Below are 19,159 nucleotides of genomic sequence, written 5' to 3' on the forward strand. Positions count from 1 at the left end.
TTTAAATTGCAACTCAGTTGCCATGCGTGTCATGTGTTATTCTCCAATATGTCCCAGGTCTTTAATTGTTTATGATTTATGTTTGCTTTTTTCTAAGTTTTCTAAGAGATGGTAAGTTAACTGGAATTGATTTATTGAATGAAATTAAATGTATATTATATCCCTGATTTTGAAATAATATGAAAGAGGTTAATTGGGTTTTGACCTAATACTAGTATAAAGTCACAGGTCCCTTGCAGTGACGGTGGTACTGAGGTGCCACCATGGGTGACTCATCGTTGACCACTCAGCTGGAAACGAGTTGTCAACACCATTCCTGCTCTGACAGGAGGCCCAGCACAGGCCAATTTTTAGGCTCTATTCATTTCTGGAGTCAAATATGTTAGTAAAACTAAGTGATAAAAGAAAGCTCTAGTCTGGACATGGCTTCTGCTTGCATGACGAATATTTCCAGAATATTTCTTTGTGTTAATAATCATTGTTTTTGCAAAGGAACTTATAGCAGATAGGGATAATATTCATAAGCACATTTTAAATGTTAACAGTTTTTGGCTTTCCAGGACAGGGAAAGTGATAATGTTATCACTTTCTAAAAGATGTTCACATTAAAAACAGTACAAATGTTAAGGACATCTCTTAGGGGAAAGCACGTGAGTGATTTTCAAACTTTACACAGTTATTTCTTTTGACAGTACTTCCTCCAAAGCAGTGTTTCTTAACTCTTGAGGTCACAGTTCCCATTTGAGAATGACAGCCCTGAACCATCTTCCTGGGAAAATACCCATAGGCATGTATGGAAGGCCTAGGAGGAAAGCAACTCTTGACACTCATGAAGAGGGTGGCGTGGACTTGGCCAAGATTGGCTCTCTGGATCTTCTCTGAGGTAGAAAACACTTTGGTATTCTCTACTTTCTTCAGGAAAACCAGTTTCAGTCTTTTTCTTTTTTGGTGCTGGGGATTGAACCCAGCATCATGCTCACTCACCCCCTGAGCTATACCCTTAACCCCTTTAGCTTAAGCCTTTAAAGACAATAGAAGGTCCTGTTCCAGGTTCCCAAGACGCAGATATAAGATAGTGTCCCTGGCAGTAGCCCATCTGTGGGGCCTCTTAGGAGAGACAGGCCAAGGATTCCATCCTTAGGGCACTCCAGGATAAGTGCTGTAGTCATGGATGTGGAATTCCACTGCAGTCCCTGGGGCAGGAGCCCAGAGTCAGAAGGACTTTGGATAGCCAGAGTCGCTTCAGCATGTGCCTAGGTTCACACAATACAGGCACACAGCAGTGACGGCAGGGTTGGCATTGATTTGGAGTAGACTCAGTTACCTTAGAAATTCTCAGGAGTATCTTAAACAAAAAAGCGTATATCTCTCCCATGTTCAAATAGAGGTAGTCAGTCTGGCAGATCTGGCCCATCAATGCCAGAAACCTTGGTCCATCTTGTAGCTCTACTGGGTGATGTTTCCATTCCCAAGGTCATATCCTGGCCTCAGATGGCAACTAAAGCCCCAGCCATTTGTCCTTGTTCAGTCAGAAGACAAATATGTCTCCTCACTTCTTTAGGGATCACTTGAGAAAAGTTTCATGCAACACTGTGGCGTACATCCTTTTAGGCAGCGTGAAGCCATGTGACCATGTCTACCTGAAAGGCTGAGCAAAAGCCTTTGGTTTCACAGCCACTGCAAGTGTCCTTACTGCAAAGGGAGAAGAGTGGCCAGTAAGGGACAATGAGCAGCTATGTGGAGCCTTTAAGGTGGGTGCACATGCAACCCTACCATTTGCCCAAGATTTGAGGTAACAGAAGAGACACTTAAGGAGAGGGGCACTGGGAAGAGCACAGAAGGCTTCTAGGGTGACATTTGCCATGAAGAGTTAGGGAGAAACTGCAAGGTTCCATGAGTCAGCCCCAGGCACTTTCACACAAACAGCACGGAGAAGTGTCACCACGGGGCAGCCTGGCCTTGCAGTGTGCTACTGAGGGAAGTGCGAGAGGCTGAGCTCCAGGAGAGGGGAAAGGCCCACTGTCCCCCAAGGCCCGCAAAGACTCTTGAGTCTGGAATGACTTTACCTTTTCCCTATTGATTTTTGTTCCTGTTTTATGTTTAGTTCATTACTAAATGCTCTTAGAACAGCTGCACTTGGTTCATTTCCTGAAAAGTTTGAAGACCTAGAAATGGCTTTGTGGCCTTTTCCTCACTGATGAGGCACCAACCGAATCTCCAGGATGGTCTGGAGATTGAAGCATTGCTGTTCAGAGCTGTGAGGCCTGTGGGCTGCTGGAGCTGCTGTGGTGCCTCAGGACACGTGAGCCCACCTTTGAAAAACAGAAATACTGGGTGCAGTGACGCACACCTGTAATCACAAGTCCAAAGCCAACCTCAGCAACTTAGCGAGGCTGTAAGCCCTACTGAGACCCTGAGTCAAAAAATAAAAAGGGCTGGGGATGTGGCTCAGTGGTTAAGCACCACCCCGCCCCCCCGGGTTCAATTCCTGGTACAGGAAAAACAAAAAAGAACAAATGAATCAACTTCATGGTAGTTCATCACAGTGTAACAAGTGAAGAGCTCATGAAAAGAGAGTTGTGGACCCTTGGTGATGGGAAAGGTCTCTGGCAGCTGAAGAAGGATTAGCTGGGCTGACCCTTTAGCTGGTGGAAAAGGCACTAAAAAAATCAAGAGATGGTCCCCCTGGAGCTCTCAATAGGAAAGCCCTGTGCTGCAGCCTTGGTCTGTTGCTATAGGTACATTTATTTTATTAGGAAATAAAATACATCTTATTTCAACAATGTGTCGATGTTTTTGTTTTTCTTTCTGAGTGGCCCTATTTGTTAAAGTTACCTTATAAGGAAGACTGGGTCTCCCTCTCTGCCCTGAAGGCCTTCCCCTTTAACTATATTGAGCACCCAGCAAGAGTTTTAGCCCTACCTGCAGATTAGTCACACAGCAATTAGAATATGAATTCTGGGCTCTTGGATTTTTTTCAAAACATCCCCAGGGAAGGAGGTGCGAGCCTGACACTGACATCTTCCTCCCAGGTGATAATTAGGCCAAGCTGGTCTGTAACTGGGGGAGGAGTTAAGGCCACGGGAAGGTCATTATCTGCCAAGACGCAGTTTAGCGAAGGTTAGAGGAGGGATACTATTATCGCTGATATTTTTTGAATTAGATCTGGGAAGAACAATTTTGAGCATGACTAGCCAAAGTGTTCATTTAAAGTCCTCTTGCATATCCAGCCACCAATTAAGTAGAATGGGTAGGTATTCAGACTAGAGCAACAGGCCACTGAAAGGTCAAGTACAAACCACTCCCAGGCTAGTTTCCCCCAGAGCTCCGGGTCAGGGGGCTGGAAAGAATATAACCCAAGGGTGCAGCCAGCTTCCAGGAACAGTTTTTATCTGCTAAAGTGCAACTATGAAGTGCAGAAACTGCTGCCTCTTCAGAGAGTACACAAACGTGGCTACTGTGGTCACTCTTCAGTTCAAAGAAAGAAGACCTGAGGAAACGACATACCATCTGCTAGTGAAGGTGGGCCCCAGGAACTTTCAGTGTTATGACAGTTGAGGTGGCTCCATGTTTCCCAGCAATAGACAAATACAAGCCCATGCTTGGAAACAGCCACTGGGACTTAAGGCAATAATCGTAACTAACGCTTATTAGGTGTCACTGTTCATGGAGTGAATGATGAGGTGAGCTCAACTCTGTAAGCCCTTTGCAGAACAGTCTGCACAGAAACGGGAGGTAGCCAACTGGTCTTCCAACACAATTCTTTGAACTGCGCTGTATATATTAAAATGTGACTAAATTGCCAACATTTAAATATCAGGTGTCACATAATCCAGATTTCTGGTTTCTCACGAAAAGTCAGTCCCACAGGAAAATAAGCACCCTCTTGAGCATGCACCTTCTTCCAGTCTTTTGGCCCACCTGGCCCTGCAGGTGTCTCGTGTTTGCAGTGCCCTGAGGTAGTGTCCTGAGTGCCCTGCAAGGTACTGAGGCTGGGGAAAAGCAGGGGACTGGGAAACTCATACTTCTCACAGGTCAGGCCTACAGAGGCCCTAGAGGTCCAGGCTCACCAGAAAACAAGGTCCGTCATGGACTTCATTCTTTGGAATCGAATAACTCATGGTAGAATGGGTGCTAGGTTGACAAAATTTGAAGCAGCTGCTTAAACTATAAATCAAAGGGAGAAAATAGGTCCCTAGGCAATGACAAGGACAGTGACAGGAATTTGAATTTTGCCAGCCTTTTCTCCTGAAGCCATATCCTGGGTCTCCAAACCCATTAATTATTTACCTTAACAACCAACTCTATTGGAATTTATCATCAGTTCTCTTCCGGGAGGACAAAAAGTTTAGTAAGAGTTCATGGAGGCCTTAATGACCTTCTAATCCTTCCTCCTGGTGAGAGGGATCTACTGTTTGCCCAGCTCTGGCCTGACCGGCCTGGTTTGACACTGGCACTCAAGCCTGCCTGAGGTTCAAGGTACTCAAGGTACGCATCTTTGAGAAGCGCTTAAATTAGGGTTGCTAGGGGCAGAGATACAGGAACTTCTCGTTTCTTGTCTTATATACTCCTTTATTATTAAAATTATCTTTTGTGTTGTTGGGGATTGAACCCAGGGTTTTTGTACATTCTAGGCAAGTATTCAATCATTAAGTGACACCCCCCAGGCCCCCTGAATTTTAAAAAACACATTCGAATAACTTTTTAATCAGTATAAATAAGAGGGTGGGTGGTTGTTTTCCATCTTGGGGGGAAATGAAAGACTGAGTCAGAGAAAGCCTTATTCCATATTGGTCTTCTTACAGCTTGACCTCCCCCAGCAGCATCTCAATGGTGCATGCTATGGCTGGTCATGCACAGAGGAAGCTACACTCAGGTAATACACTGAGAAGTCCTGACACTGGCCCTGACACTGGAATCATCAGTGATGTCTTACTAGACTTGCACAGTGAATGATTTCCAATATTACTTTGCGATTGTACATCAGTTTGGTCAGGAATGTCTCCACATGGTATCGACACCTGTGCTGAAAGGCAGGTGTGGAACCCTGTGGCAAGCATCCACATTGCATCTAGGTGTTCTTTTGGCCTTTCAGTCTCTGGAAATAATTTTAGCCATCAGGTATGAGAAGCACACCTAGTTCTAACATTGGTTCATTTGAAATCAGTAACTAAAAAACCTGTGTGCTTCTTGGCAGTGAGGTGCAAATTCCATCATCTTGTTAGGGAGCTGAATAAAAGCAGGAAGAACCAGACTCCTGTTGAATAAGTCCAGGAGCTCAGAGCTCATTTGTCTGCCTTAATCTCTGCCAAGGTTATGTTTTTCTTTTCCTGAAATGACTAGAAATAAAAAAGGCATGCAACTGCAGAGATAATAAAATTCATTTTTAAATTTGTCTCTCTAGAGTTTAACGAATGTGGGGAGGGGAGATGTGTCAGGTCAGGCTCTGAACTCAATCACAAAAAAAAAAAAAAAAGAAAGAAAAAAGAAAAAAGAAAAGAAAGAGAAAGAAAGAAAAGAAAGAAAAAGGAAAAAATCTAATTTAATACGTAGGTTTATTTTAACATGTTTTGAAAAAATAGTTGCTTTGAATAAGGCTAAAGTCGTTTTCTTTACAAATAAACTCCAGTGAGAAAAAGGAACCAAATTAAAAGCAAGCATTGGGTTGATTGTGCATGGCAGGCCCGGGGGTCGGTCAGTTTTCCTCTTCTTAAGCAGGTGCGTACTGAGACCTCAAACCGAAGCTGGGAGGGTCTCAGTTTACGTCGTAGGAAAATCTGGGGTTAAGAGCTGAATCCAGGTCGGTCTGTCCGGTCTCAAGCCTCAGTTCTGCCCTAACATGGGGGTTCACCTGCTCTCCGCAGATTTTTTTGGCACAACCTCTCTTGCTCCAGAGAGCAACTGCCCAAGTAGAGCGAGGATCGCAGCCAAGGAGGCGGCGCCTTGGGCCACCAGGTGGCGCTGCGAACCTGGGAACGCCGCATCCCGTCGGAGGCCGCGGGGTCTCCGGACCGGGCTGGCAGGGTCCCTGGGCGGGGCCGGGGCGTCGCTGGAGCAGCCGTGAAGGTGGGGGCGCTTTCCGTTCTTTGGAAGGAGGGTCGTGGTCCCGCTATCCTAGCACGGCAGTTTGGCTGTCTGTGGGATGCGAAAGGGTCTGGTGCTTTTACCAAAGAGGGCCCCTAAAATTTAAAGTAAATTCATTTGCTTTATACACATCTACCTGAGGAAGGTTAAAGTAAAGCCGCGAAGCCCTTCAGGTGGTCGTGACACCCTCGAATGCCTCGAGGACTCATGAGGGGCCCCAGCCCCTCCTGGGGGGGGGTGCTCGTCCCCTTCCAACCCAGACCCGCCTCCCTCCGCCGGTGCCCCGAGTAACGCAGGAGCCCGCGGCGGGGCCCCTCGCCCCGCGACCCCGCAGGACAGATAGCCCTGTGCATAGACAGACCCAAGAGCACTTTGGTGGAGCTGCTGGGTTTGGACCCAGGTGTCTCTGAATCCAAAAACATTCCAAGACACGGTTTACAGATTAGTCATTTCGCATCCAGCCCGAGGAAGGCAAGGGACGGAGCTGCGCAGTCAGTTACTCCATCTAAGGCGCTCGGAGAAGGCTCTGGGAGGAGGCGGTACCAGGCCTTGGAAGGATCGATAGCTGTTCTCTTCGGTATTAAAGTGGAAAGGCATTTCAGGCAGAGGGAACGGCGTCTGCAAAGACAGGCAGGTACGGAGCACGCAGTGCATCGAGGAACTCCTCACTGCTTTGGGGCTGCAGTGTGGAGGGGGAAGCGTGGGTTGAAATCAGTGGCATCTGGAGGAGAGGTAGGGCCAGGTCGTGCAAAGCCTGAAATGGAGCTGAGATTGTCCAGTCCCGGGACTTATAAAGGGGTGCCTGTTGCTTGGGCAGGGAAGTACTCAATGAGTTTGTCCTTTACAAAGACCAGTGGTTTGAAAAACCTCCTTGTTAGCAACCAGAATTATTTTGCAATTGACATACATGGAACGGAGGTTCAAAGCACGAAGCAACCCAGTCATCTGGTGCTATCTAATCGCCAGCTTCTGGGGGAGCTTCAACCATTGGAGAGGCGGCCGTGCGCTCTTCCTGGGCATTGCATCTGTCTACCCTGCAGAATGACAGAGTAGACGTAGAGTGGATGAATCAACGTGACCTTTGGAGACCGGGCGCCTTAGGGTTTGTACTGTCAGTCTTCGTGCCTCGGTGACTGGGACGTCTGGTTTAGCGGTCCCTTCCCCGGCACTCGCCATCTGCTAATTGACATCAAGCAAGTTTAATTCCATGTGGTGAGCGCTAGATGATAGGATGAGGGTATCAGTGTCTGATGCATGGAGAGTACGCAGTGGGGTCCCTGTCCCCAACCCTGGCCATGGCCCTCTCTAGACCACACACCCCGAACAGGGACGGAGTTGGGTGGGGAAGCGCAGCTTTCCTGGTGGGAGGCACACATTGGTCAGAGAAGGAGATGGAGGATGCTTAGGATTACAATCTCCCACCCCTTCCCTCAAGGGACGTGTCTGTGTCTGTGATCAGGAGAGACTGCAGGGCAAGGGCTGCTCTGCCGCCATCGCCCAGGTTCAAGGCTTTGCCTTTCACCATCCAACTGGGGGAGAAATAGAATTTGATCCAGAAAATATCTCAGTAGAACTGCTTTTCTGTTAATTACCTCATCAACTCTCCTTATAAATCTCATAAGGCTGTACTGCAGAAGTCGAATGTAATTTTTCTTGATATCGTATTGTAAATTAATTGAAGACTTTGCCTTGCCATTATTTTTGTCAATTCAAAGGTTTCTAAACAGTGCATTGGGGATTTTAAGGCTTCTCAAACACAGGAGTAATTTTAAGAAAATGATAAAAGTTGACATTCAAAAATTTCTGGGGACATATTTTTTTAAATTATTTTATTTGTTTGGTTTTTTTGTTTGTTTGTTTTTGTTTTTTTGGTTTTTTTTTAATGTGGTCCTGAGGATCAAACTCAGTACCTCACGTGCTAGGCAAGTGCTTTACCACTGAGCCACAACCCCAGTCCAGGACATACTATTTCAGAAGAATGAAGCTGGTGAATAATAGAATTAGTGATGTTTAATCCAACTGTGCTTTGGAATCTGGGCTTTGGGGCCCCTCAGGCCAGGCCTTGTGCTTGCGAGGCAAGCACTCTACCAGCTGAGCTGAGCTATCTCCCCAGCCCTCAGGCCAGGCCCCCCCCCCCTTTCTACTTCACAATCTGAGCTAACGGCGTAATCTCTCATGCCCCTCCCCCTGCTCCACCTACAGTAGGGGCATAATTGTGGCGTAGTTATGGGTGATTCAAGAAAATGTTGGTTACAATACCTGGTATACAGTAAGTGTCCAACAAATGAACCTCAGTGTTCTTTCCTTAGAGGACATGGTGTGGAGCTGGACTGCAGCCCAGTGAGTCTCAGTTTTCATTTGCTCCTCTGCTTAGGTATGGCCCCCCTCCCCATAGGTTTTCATCCAGAGCAGGGGGCGGGGATCTCTTACTGTCTTGATGGAGGACATTATGTTAAGTGAAATAAGCCAGAAACAGACAGAAAAAATACTCATGTTCTCTTTCATATGTGAAAGCTAGAATGGGAATTCCTAGAGGCCAGGAAGAGTAGAGTGGGGGTAGCACTGAGGGAAGATGAAATATAGGTCCCAAAGCACAGTTAGCAGGGAGGAGTTAGTGCTGGTGTTCTGCAGCACAGTGGAGTGACTGTAGCTCACAATACCCTGGAATCCATCTTATGACGATCTATAAGAGGAGCTCCAAGGCTCCCAACATAAATGACAAGGAGAGGGACATGCTAGTCACCCTGATCTGATCAGTACATACTGTGTGTATATGTTGGGATGGCACCCTGCCACCCATCAGTACGTACAGTTACTACATGATGATGATGATGATGATATCAACTCCAGGGATTCCTGTGGACTAGAAGTTTTCAGCAGAGCTGCGTAGGCTTCTGCTCCATACAACTCCCCAAATCTAGCAAGTCACCACAGACCAGCCATATTTGAGGTTGAGATCCTTTTTAAAAAGTACAGATTACATATAAAATGGTTCTGCCATGCAAGTTACTTGCTTGTTTGTGTTGTGACCAAGGTTTGAACCCTGGGGCACTTAACCACAGAGCCACATTCACAGCCCATTTTATGTTTCATTTTGAGACAGGGACTCACTAAGTTCTTAAGGTCTCACTAAGTTGCTGAGGCTGGTTTTGAACTGGAGATCCTTCTGCCTCAGCCTCCTGAGCTGCTGGGATTACAGGCATGCACCACTGCGCCCGGTTCATGAAAGTTAATGAGGGTGATAGAAATATAGTACCTCCTGTGCAGTTATTTGGGACCATAAGACTCCATTGTAGCAGGGAATGACACTCCTGGTCTGAAGAATTTGAGAACCAGGATGTCTCTCGCTCACCTCTCTTTCTGTACAAGTGACTGGAACCATAAAAATCAAGCAGCCTGGATGTCACAGTCACCACAGGGAGATCTGCCTTGGAGAGTTGCCCAGGAGAGCCAGAGTAGATTTTGCATGATCTGACAAACCAACCTTTCTTTTGAGGGGTAGAGGTAGGGGATGAAGGTGGGTAACTTGTTATCATAGCTTCTTCCGTCCTGTTTATTATACTATTTCATACTTAGATAGAAAAATAACCATAGCAAAAAGATTTCATACTTGTAGGGAAAAAACAATGAAACAAAAAATAACCCTAACACTTTCCTAAGGCAGTCTGGGTTAGGTGCCTGGGAAATCTACATGGAAGAGAACTTGGGTGCTACCATTTTTAGCCTTCTGTCAATTATTAAGCACTATTTACTAAAATTTATTAAGTTGTGTATGGCATAGTGTTATCTGTGAAGAAAAAGGCAAAAAAAAATAGAATAATGATTTTAACCTATGTATATTTTTTACAGTTCAGGATCAGGCTTGAATTTTTAATTCTGTGGTAATGGCAAATTACAATAGCTATCAGTGTTTCCATCGTGGTTTCATTCAACTTTATGAACCACTGAAGAAAAAAGTTCTAGTGCCAAAATGGTTGCTTGTGAAACCGAGGAAAAGGGGCTTTCTGAAAGGTTTAGATTACAAATTCAAAACAAGGCACTTTGTTGCCACTGTGTCTTGCAGTGCCAGGCCACTAAATAAACGCAGGCATGCTGTTCCTCCTTACTAATGTAGAGCTGAAAATTTTCCTAGGGCAACTCTTTATGTCTTCCAGATTTTTATCTCTGAATGTGGCTTTTTCCAGAGATGTGGGGAGGAATTAATTTCATACAATAAATTCCCTGTGGAACATGAAACTTGACTTAAGCATATCCATGATCATTAGCAGAATGAACATCTTCCATAGATGTTACTAGAAAGTCCATTACTTTTTCTAAATCTTCCTTACAAATAAGTCGATTTACTTAAGGATTTCGACCTTCCTTATTTCTTAACTTTAAAAAACAGCAAAATATAATTTAAATAGCATTTTAGCATAACTCTGTTTCACTAAAGGTTATCACACTCTCCCAAGGAAACTGCGAAGCACGTCTACTTTTGATCAAATGTAGAGCTAGTACATTGAATATAAAAGTGCTGTTGATTCAAGACAATAAGAGAATCCTGCCCATGTTGTTTAAACGTGTTTAAAGTTTCTCATTGCATACCATCTTGGATACTATATGGCTAATTCCGCTTCTTGAATGACCTCATAATGCCCTAGTCATTATTCCAAACTCAATTTCTTTTAAGGTTTTATAGCAAAAACTATGTGTATATATATTCTACACCTCTGGGAAGAAAGCTTACAAATTGAAAAAAAAAAATCCCACTGCTAAGTTAAAGTTCATTGTCAAAATGAAATATTAGTAAATTTTCTGTCACATTAATCTATAAGCCACTTATGCTAATATTCATGATGGCTTCATCAGAAAAGTCTTGAGATCCAAATAGCATCCCTAAGGTAAAGACAAATGGGAGAGGCTTGGGAAATAACCCCATAGTAGTCCTGTGCCTCCTGGGTCAATGTGCCAACTTCCCTGAAAGCGGCATGTACTAGGATGGAGGAGGGAGACAGAGAGTCTGCCCAGTCACAGTGACAGGCAGGGCTTATACTAAAGTTATGCCAGAAACATGTTAAAACACAGAAATACATCCAAACCAGTTGGTAAGTAAGTGGTTGCTGTCTGGAATCTTCTAAGCAACCTCCCAGCTCCTTTCCCTTAGGGCTACCCAATGACCCACCGTAGAGGACTGTTATAGTTTAGGTACTAGGTGACCCCCAGAGCTCGTGTAAGACAATGCAAGAACATTCAGGGTGAGATAATCGGCTTATGAGAGCTTGACCCAGTCAGTGCATTCATCCCCTGATGGGGTTAACTGAGTGGTAACTGAAGGCAGGTGGGGTGTGAACTGGAGGAGGTGGGTTGTTGGGGGTGTGCCTTAGGGGGATATATTTTGTACCTGGCCAGTGGAGTGAGTCACTCTTTGCTTCCTGATCATGTGACCCACTCCCTTCCACCCTGCTTCTGCCTCACCTCAAGCCCTGAGGAATGGAACCAGCTGTCTATGGACTGAGACCTCTGAAACCGTGAGCCCCCAAATAAACTTTTCCTCTTCTAAAATTGTTCTTGTCAGGTCTTTAATCACAGCAGTGAAAAGCTGACTGAAAGAGGCCCTGACCTCTTCTGCACTGTGGCATTCGTTCCAAGCGTCTAAAGCTCATGTGTCATCAGTTGGGAACATTTCCCAAGTCCACTTCTGGTGTAAGGTGTGTGTCAGGCAGGCACCATTTGTAGAAAGTGTTTAGATGTGGAAAATAAGCCTCAAAGAGATTAGTGACTCCCCTAATGTCACACAACTACTAAGCAACAAAGTTGGGAGACAAAGCCAGGTCTTACTTCCACACCCGTGCTTTCCGCCTTTCATCCTTTTTCTTAATATCTCAATAGGAAGTTATGAATTTGGTAATTAGCAGACAAATAAGAGTTCTAAGAATGCAATATGATCATTTGAAACAAACTATGATGGATATTAAGAACAAATTAACAAAACTAACTTATTTTTTGGACCAGGTCATTCAAGTGTCTATGATTGCTATCCTGTTCTAGAACTATCTTCTATGTTAATGGCATTTAATGCACACGTTTCACACACACTTTTTTTTTTTTTATTGTTGCTTGTGCCAGGGATTGAATCTAGGGGCATTTTACCACTAAGCTCCATCCCCAGTCCTTTTATTATTTTCAGACAGGGTCTTGCTAATTTGCTGAGGCTGACCTCAACAACTTGTGATCCTCCTGCCTCAGCCTCCCACACTGCTGGGATTACAAGTGTGTTACTGCACCCAGCCACATGTCAACAATGGTTGGGATGTTGTTCATGTTCATCATATATGGTTATGGAAAGAGTCAAGGTGTTTCCAATGAAAATGGATTATATGTTTAAAGGGAAATTTAAACTTTACATGCAGTATTTGGAAACCCAGTGAGAGCTGCTCCATCCTATCAGGGTCATACTTGTGGAGGTGGTGAGCATCGCATGTGGGTCATTTTGTCAGTGTTAGATGACTCTGAGACACGGTTTGGGGACATAGAACAACTAATGAATTTTTCCCAAAGTTCCAGGGTTTCCCATTTGAGGAAGTTGTTAATAGAGTTGGTTTCACTAACGTTCTTAGAGAGTAGCTGGAACAGAGAGGAGTCGGGATGTATTTCTGTGCTCCCAACAGTGCCGACAACCAGGCATGGAGGCCTCTCTCCAAGGTAGTTTACTGGATGGACCACATCTCGACTTATAAAACAACAGAAACCAGACAGAACAGGAAAAGGCCTGTGACCCAGTCTCTCTCTTACTCAAAATGAGTTTGGGACTACATTTGCATTTTTTTGGTGACAACTGTGTTTTCAGCTATTCAGCTTTGTGTCAGGCACCACTGAAGAGTTAGGAAGACAACTCAGTAAACAATGTTCGTAATAAAGCAGATATTAACAGGGCGAGGACCCTGCCCAAGACTGCGGCGCTTTTGCTTTTTTCTCCTGCTGCCTACATGTTACCCTCTCCAAATCCGTTTCCTCCTTTGTTAAAAGAGGGATAATACCAGCCATCCTACCTCAAATAGCTGTTATTAGCACAGAAAACTGGAAAGTAGGTGTAGGGTAGCATTGCCTCTGATGAGATAGCATAAATGGTCAAGGCATTAATCCTTTTGGTAATTATAGTTCACACACAGTCACTATTTTTTGTTTCAAATTGCTACATTTTCTCATCTTCCATTTTCAGGTAATCTAATTATCCCTTCTTTGAAACGAGCCAAGCATTGTATGACTACTTTTTCTTAGAATTTAAACTATGAAGACTACCAAAATTTTATACACAAGGCAAAAACAATAATCTTTTGGGTCTTAAAGGAGAGTGATAATATCATGTCATTATACATGGTGTTTGCAGGATACAATTCTGAGTGCTTTTACATGTGCCTTGGTTTGTTCCTCACAACCAGACCTGTAAGTAGGTACTTATCCTCATTTTCACATAAGGAACCTGAAACACAGGTAGTTAATTTGGTTCTAGAAATGTAAATTCTTGGGCTGGGGAGATAGCTCAGCTGGTAGAGTGCTTGCCTCACAAGCACAAGGCCCTGAGTTCAAAAAAGGAAAAAAAAAAAAAAAAAGTAAATTCTTGGGTTTTGTTGTTGTTGTTTTGGTACCAGGGCTTGAACCACTACGCCTCCACCCTTTTTGAGACAGGGTCTTGCCAAGTTCCCTAGAGCTTCACTAACTTGCTGAGGCTCGCCTCAGCCTCCTGAGTTGATGAGATTTCAGGCATGCACCACTGCACCCGGCCAAAAATCTAAATTCTTAAATTATATTTCATTGCCTTAAAATAGTCCTATGTATGCAGGCAATCCATATCCTCAGTGTTTTAAACAAATGAATTCTGGTTGAAAGGTAATACACTTGCTCTTTTTCCTGCTTCCAGGCTGCCATGAATGAAGCATCTTCCTTCTTTCATCCCCTGCCACTATGATGTGCTGCCTCACCTGGGGCCTAGAGCAATGGACTCGGCAACCATGGACTAAACCTCTGGAACCATAAGCTAAAACACACTTTTTCTTCTCTGCATTGTTACCATCAGGTCTTTTGGTCACAGCCACAACCCACCACAGAAATTAGTACATTAGTGGAGTCCTTGCTGTGACTAACCTGTCTGGTTCAGAAGCCTGTAGAGTTGGTTTGCTAGAATAGAAAAGTTTGGAGATGCAGGCTGAGCAGTTTTTAAATGTTTTAAGTGGAGCTTATGGGCAATTCTGATGGGAGCTCAAAAGATCAGAACACCAATAAGAATGTGTACTGTACTCATGAGGCTGCAAGGGTGGAATGGAAACTACTGGGAATTGAACTAGAGGCCACTAGTGTTATATTTTGGCAAAGACCTTGTCTATGTTTTGTCCTGAGACTTTGTATGAGGCTGAATCCAAGTGTGGTGGACTAATTGATCTGGTAGAGGAACATTCAATGCAGCATAGCAGTTAGTTAGTAGCATGGATATTACTGTCATCATTCAGCCAGGTTTACTACGAAAAATCAAGAACAGAGCTGAAGCACTTTAAAAATTTGCATGTTTGGCATGGAAGGTATGATTGTTATAGACCCTAAAGAGATTGTAAGCATTTTCCAGAGGCAACAGGAGAGACGGCTGGAGGGAAACTCTAGAATTTGCAAGACCACACCCACCACAGGCTAAAGGATATAAAGGGAAAATTCCTTTTAGAACATGGGGGCACGCTGCTTGCACGGAGCAGGGGCCCTAGAAGTGGTTTCGTCAGGCGCAGTCACACAGGCACTCAGAAGCCACAGTAGTCCTGATTCCAGGGGGCCCAGGGACTATGCAAGTTGATGGTAGACCTTGGTGTCATCCATGTGGCGCTAGTTCTTCAGGAATGTAGGATGCTGGAGTTAGGAGTTCAGGAAGGCTCCCACCAAGATTCAAAGGCAGGCCCAAAAGGTCAGGGCAAGTGTAGCAGGACTGGAGTCCCTCTGGGCTGCCCATGAAATGGCAATGCATGAAGTTGTAAAGGGGAAGCCAAAGCAGGAACAGAGACCCCAGAAATTATAGAGATGCCAGTAACGTGGACTGTCTGCAAAGAAAAGTTATTGACCACTGGCTGCAGAAAAAGTTGTGGGAAAAACCAGACTAAAAAGAGAACCCATGTGGGCTGTAACCGGCAAGGCTAAAGGGGTGGGGCTGCACAATCCCTTTCCATAGGACATCTTGCAACCATGTCCTAAACGTTGTACACAAAGAGTTATGGGACCTGTTTGCCCAGCTGGGTTTAGGTCTTGCTTTGGCCCCATCCCTTCTTTCTATACCCCTATTTCTCCCTTTTGGAATGGGAATGTTTGCTCTGTCACTGTATACTGGATATGTGTAACTAGCTTTTCATTTTTAGAGGGGAACACAGTCAAAGAGTGTGCTTTCAGTCTCAGAGGACACTTTGAATGTGTGACTTTTTGGCAATGTTGAAACTGTAAAGACTATGGGACTCTTGGAAATGAACTAAATGCATTTTGCATGGAGCTTATGGGGGTCAGGGCAAAATGTTATGGTTTGGATATATGGTGTCACCCAAGAACTTCTGGGTAATGCAGGAATATTGAGGTAAAATTATTAGATTGAGAGCTGTAACTTAATCCATCTATTCTAGTTTGAATAGATGGAAGTTACTGTAGGTAGATGTAGTGTGGTGTGGCTGGAGGAGGGGGTCACTGGGGCATGCCCTGGAAGGGCTCAGCTTTCTGGTGGCTCCTTTCTCTGCTTCCTGGCTGCCATGAATGGGACAGTTTCCCTCATACATGATATGCTGCCTCACCTTGGGTCCAGAGCAATGGACTAAACCTCTGGAACCATGAGCCAAAATAAACTTTCCCTCCTCCTAAAAAGGAAAGCAGGCAGGCAGGGAGGCAATCAAGCAAGCAAGCGAGCAAGCAAGCAAGCAAGCAATGCATTTTAGTTCTAACTTGAAATAACTCTTCTACCAAGTTCCCTTCTGGCCTTATAAAAACAACTTTAAAGAATTTTTTGAAAAAATTCCAGGGGGTGCTATGGTACTGCTCAAAAAATGTAAAGGAGGAGGGAAGGGAAAGTTAGGGAAGGTAAATGGAATTAATTGTATGTATTTTAGAAACTAAATCTACTTCGAATCAAAAGGCAAGTTATATAAATTCTAAAACTGTTGCAGAGTGAACTGAAACCCAATAACCAGAACTCTAATAATTCAATTTAAAAACTAGTAGCTAAAAGCACTTTTTGAATTAAACATTCCAAACAATAAATACCTGCCAGTGTACTTATAAAGGTGTAAGTAAGGCTTACGATTTTATATAAAAAAGGAATATAATTAAACTATCAACCTAAATGAAATGTACAGTTGGCATTTCCACTAAAACATAGCTACTAACATCTGATGGTAATCAACACTGCATTTAATAAGTAATGATAAACAGCAAACAACACAATAAACTCTTTAAATGTTTCAATGAAACTCCACCATTTTGGCTTCCTGTAACAAGGTATTTGTAGAGGCATTTGTTCACACTTTACGTATGATTTAACTGAAGGAGCTCGCTCTCTTCTCTTTTTTGTAGAGAAGAGGATAGCAGTAAAGGAAAAAAATTCTTTTGAAAAGCAACCAAGAATCTCCCTAACTCCCAACTTAAAAAATTAGGGTGATCTACACTTACTTCCTCTCAACATGCATACACTAAAGTTAACTTATTTCCATTTTCTTTATTTCTTCTATTTTTTAGCAGGGTGGCAGTGCTGGTGATTGAACCTATGGTCTCACACATGCTAATAAGCACACAGTATCACTGAGCTACAACCCAAGTTCATGAAGCTAATTTAAACTTAAAAAGATTTAAAAATTCTATGTAATAACTGCATTGTGCCTTACATCAGTTCTGACTCTAAGAGATACCTTGGTAATCATTGTAGGGACAGAATACATACTTGAATTCTGAAGACAAACATCAGAGGACTAGAAAACAACTGAAGCATCAAAGATACCAGAGCTAACGGATTACCACAGTAACTTGGAAACAATTTAGTAGTAGGTACCAATTTTCTATCATAAATTATTATTCTATTTGGCTCAATTAGCTGTCTTTGACCTGCTTAGTTACTGGCATATTATCCAAAATCTACAGCACTCGTGGAAAAACTTTAGAAGGAAGACCTGGATCTGTTAAGTTGATTCATCTCTTATAATAGAAACCAAAAATGATTACCTAAACTCAGGTCAAAGGAGTAGTCTCTTTGTATGGCTTATTTCCCTCCTCTTCTGCATTCTGATACTAGCTGGAACTATCATTCACGCGAAAATAATATGGTGAAGCAGTGATCTAGGTCTATAGCCCTTATTCAACCTCATGTAAAATTCACAATATCCACTCTATACCTCACCAAATTTTTAAATAAAGTGGGCATTTTCTTTTAATTCAGGCCTTAAGTAACAGTTACTTTATGAATACAGTACTTCAAGATTCAGAAAGATGAAAACACAAACAACAAAACTAAAAAAAGTGCAAGCAGCACCTAAAATTAGCACTCAGCCACAGCTAACGTTTCATGACCATGTCAGTATTCTTCTAGGATTTCTAAATCTCCAGAGAAACAGGTATAGCCCTTGAGCCACTCCTGATAGTGCTAAGTGTTACTTACCCAGGATTAGCCTTGATAATGGTTATTAGGTTTAACTTTAACAGCTTGAAACACTTTATACTTGTCCTGAAGTATATTTAAAGAATTTATTCAGCTGATCCTTAAGTAAAGGAGCTAAGTTATTAGCCAATATCCTAAATCTTGAAAGCTCTTTTTGAATGTAATTTTCATAGTCTTTACTTTTTAACTATTATTGTTTATTACTGTTTTGGCTACATTCTCTACAATTTCAGCAGCATCTTAAAGAGACAATGAGTCTATGTACAATGAAAAAAACAAAATGGCTTGCAACTTCAGAAATAAGAGCCACAGTTTAACTGTACAATATTAAGGGGAATCTGTGGTAGGTAGGTATAGCCTCTGTTTTTTGCAACATGGACAACTTACATGTAAGTATCAGCAATATGAATGTGACAATAAAGAAAAAGTCCTTATAAGAATGAATGAAATACAGCATCCTGAAAAATATTGGTTTCTACCATACAAGGCAGTTAGAAAATGTTCACATTTTAACAAATCTGTACAAACCACAAGAAACTTTTTTATGGGACCATCATCCCACCTTGATGATAAGAACCTTCTACAAGCGTAGAATAACCATGAACAATTTATAAATCTAGTATCTATGTGTTCCACAGCCCTAGAACCCAAGAAACTGATTGAGAGAACTCAGTATGCCCAACATGGATCATTTTTACATGCCTTGATTGTTAGTGAATGCCTGTTTTTAATCTCTATAATGTACAGTCAACTTGCACCTTCAAGGAGCTCATTCAATTCTTTTAGCAAAGAAGCAACATCATTTTAGCAGCAATTAAAGCGCCTTCAAGAAGACTTAAAAAAAATACAATATCCAATTAGAAAAGCCATATTTTTAAACATTTGTACAAGAATAAGCTGCTGAAACTTAGTAATTGAAATAGGACATCTGTACAACAATTTACAATAGAGCTAGAAGGGAATTTTATCATTATCCTGCATAGAACTGGTCTGCATTTGGTTACATACTATCTCTTGTTTTAATGAACAAGGCCTGGTAATGAAAGAAAAATATCTGTTAATAATTCTAACATGTTGAAAGCACTGGAAATATTACAATTTAGTGAATTCAAATGATTTTAAAACAAGCAGATCTTTTCGTCAAAGGTGTAAAATACATAGGAATAACAGCTCTCCCTTTAATATAACCAGTGGGGGCGGGGGGAACGGACATGTGATTTCGAGGTACAACTTGGTAAAAGCCAGAATAGGCAAAAGACAAAGTCGAACTTTGTCCAAAGATTCTAACTCTCACATTCTATTATAAAACACAATGGCCACTGTCATTCAGTTCTTACTTTGGTTTCAGCAGATTAACTGCTGAATGCTGAAGAATGTATCCAGGCACTATAGTTCTTGTGTTAGAAATACGTCTCATATTCTCCATGTGTTTTT

General features: G+C 42.9%; 1 long non-coding RNA gene across 1 annotated transcript; it reads left to right on the forward strand.

Annotated features, from left to right (window-relative positions):
- The first annotated feature begins 6,549 nt into the window (after positions 1–6,549).
- On the forward strand, positions 6,550–18,823 carry LOC306658284. The gene is made up of 2 exons (XR_013763011.1): positions 6,550–6,718; positions 13,985–18,823. It is a non-coding gene; the product is annotated as an uncharacterized lncRNA (long non-coding RNA).
- The last annotated feature ends 336 nt before the right edge of the window (positions 18,824–19,159 follow it).

The sequence above is a fragment of the Sciurus vulgaris genome (genome assembly GCF_902686455.1).
Source record: "Sciurus vulgaris genome assembly, chromosome: 3".
Taxonomy (NCBI): Eukaryota; Metazoa; Chordata; class Mammalia; order Rodentia; family Sciuridae; genus Sciurus; species Sciurus vulgaris.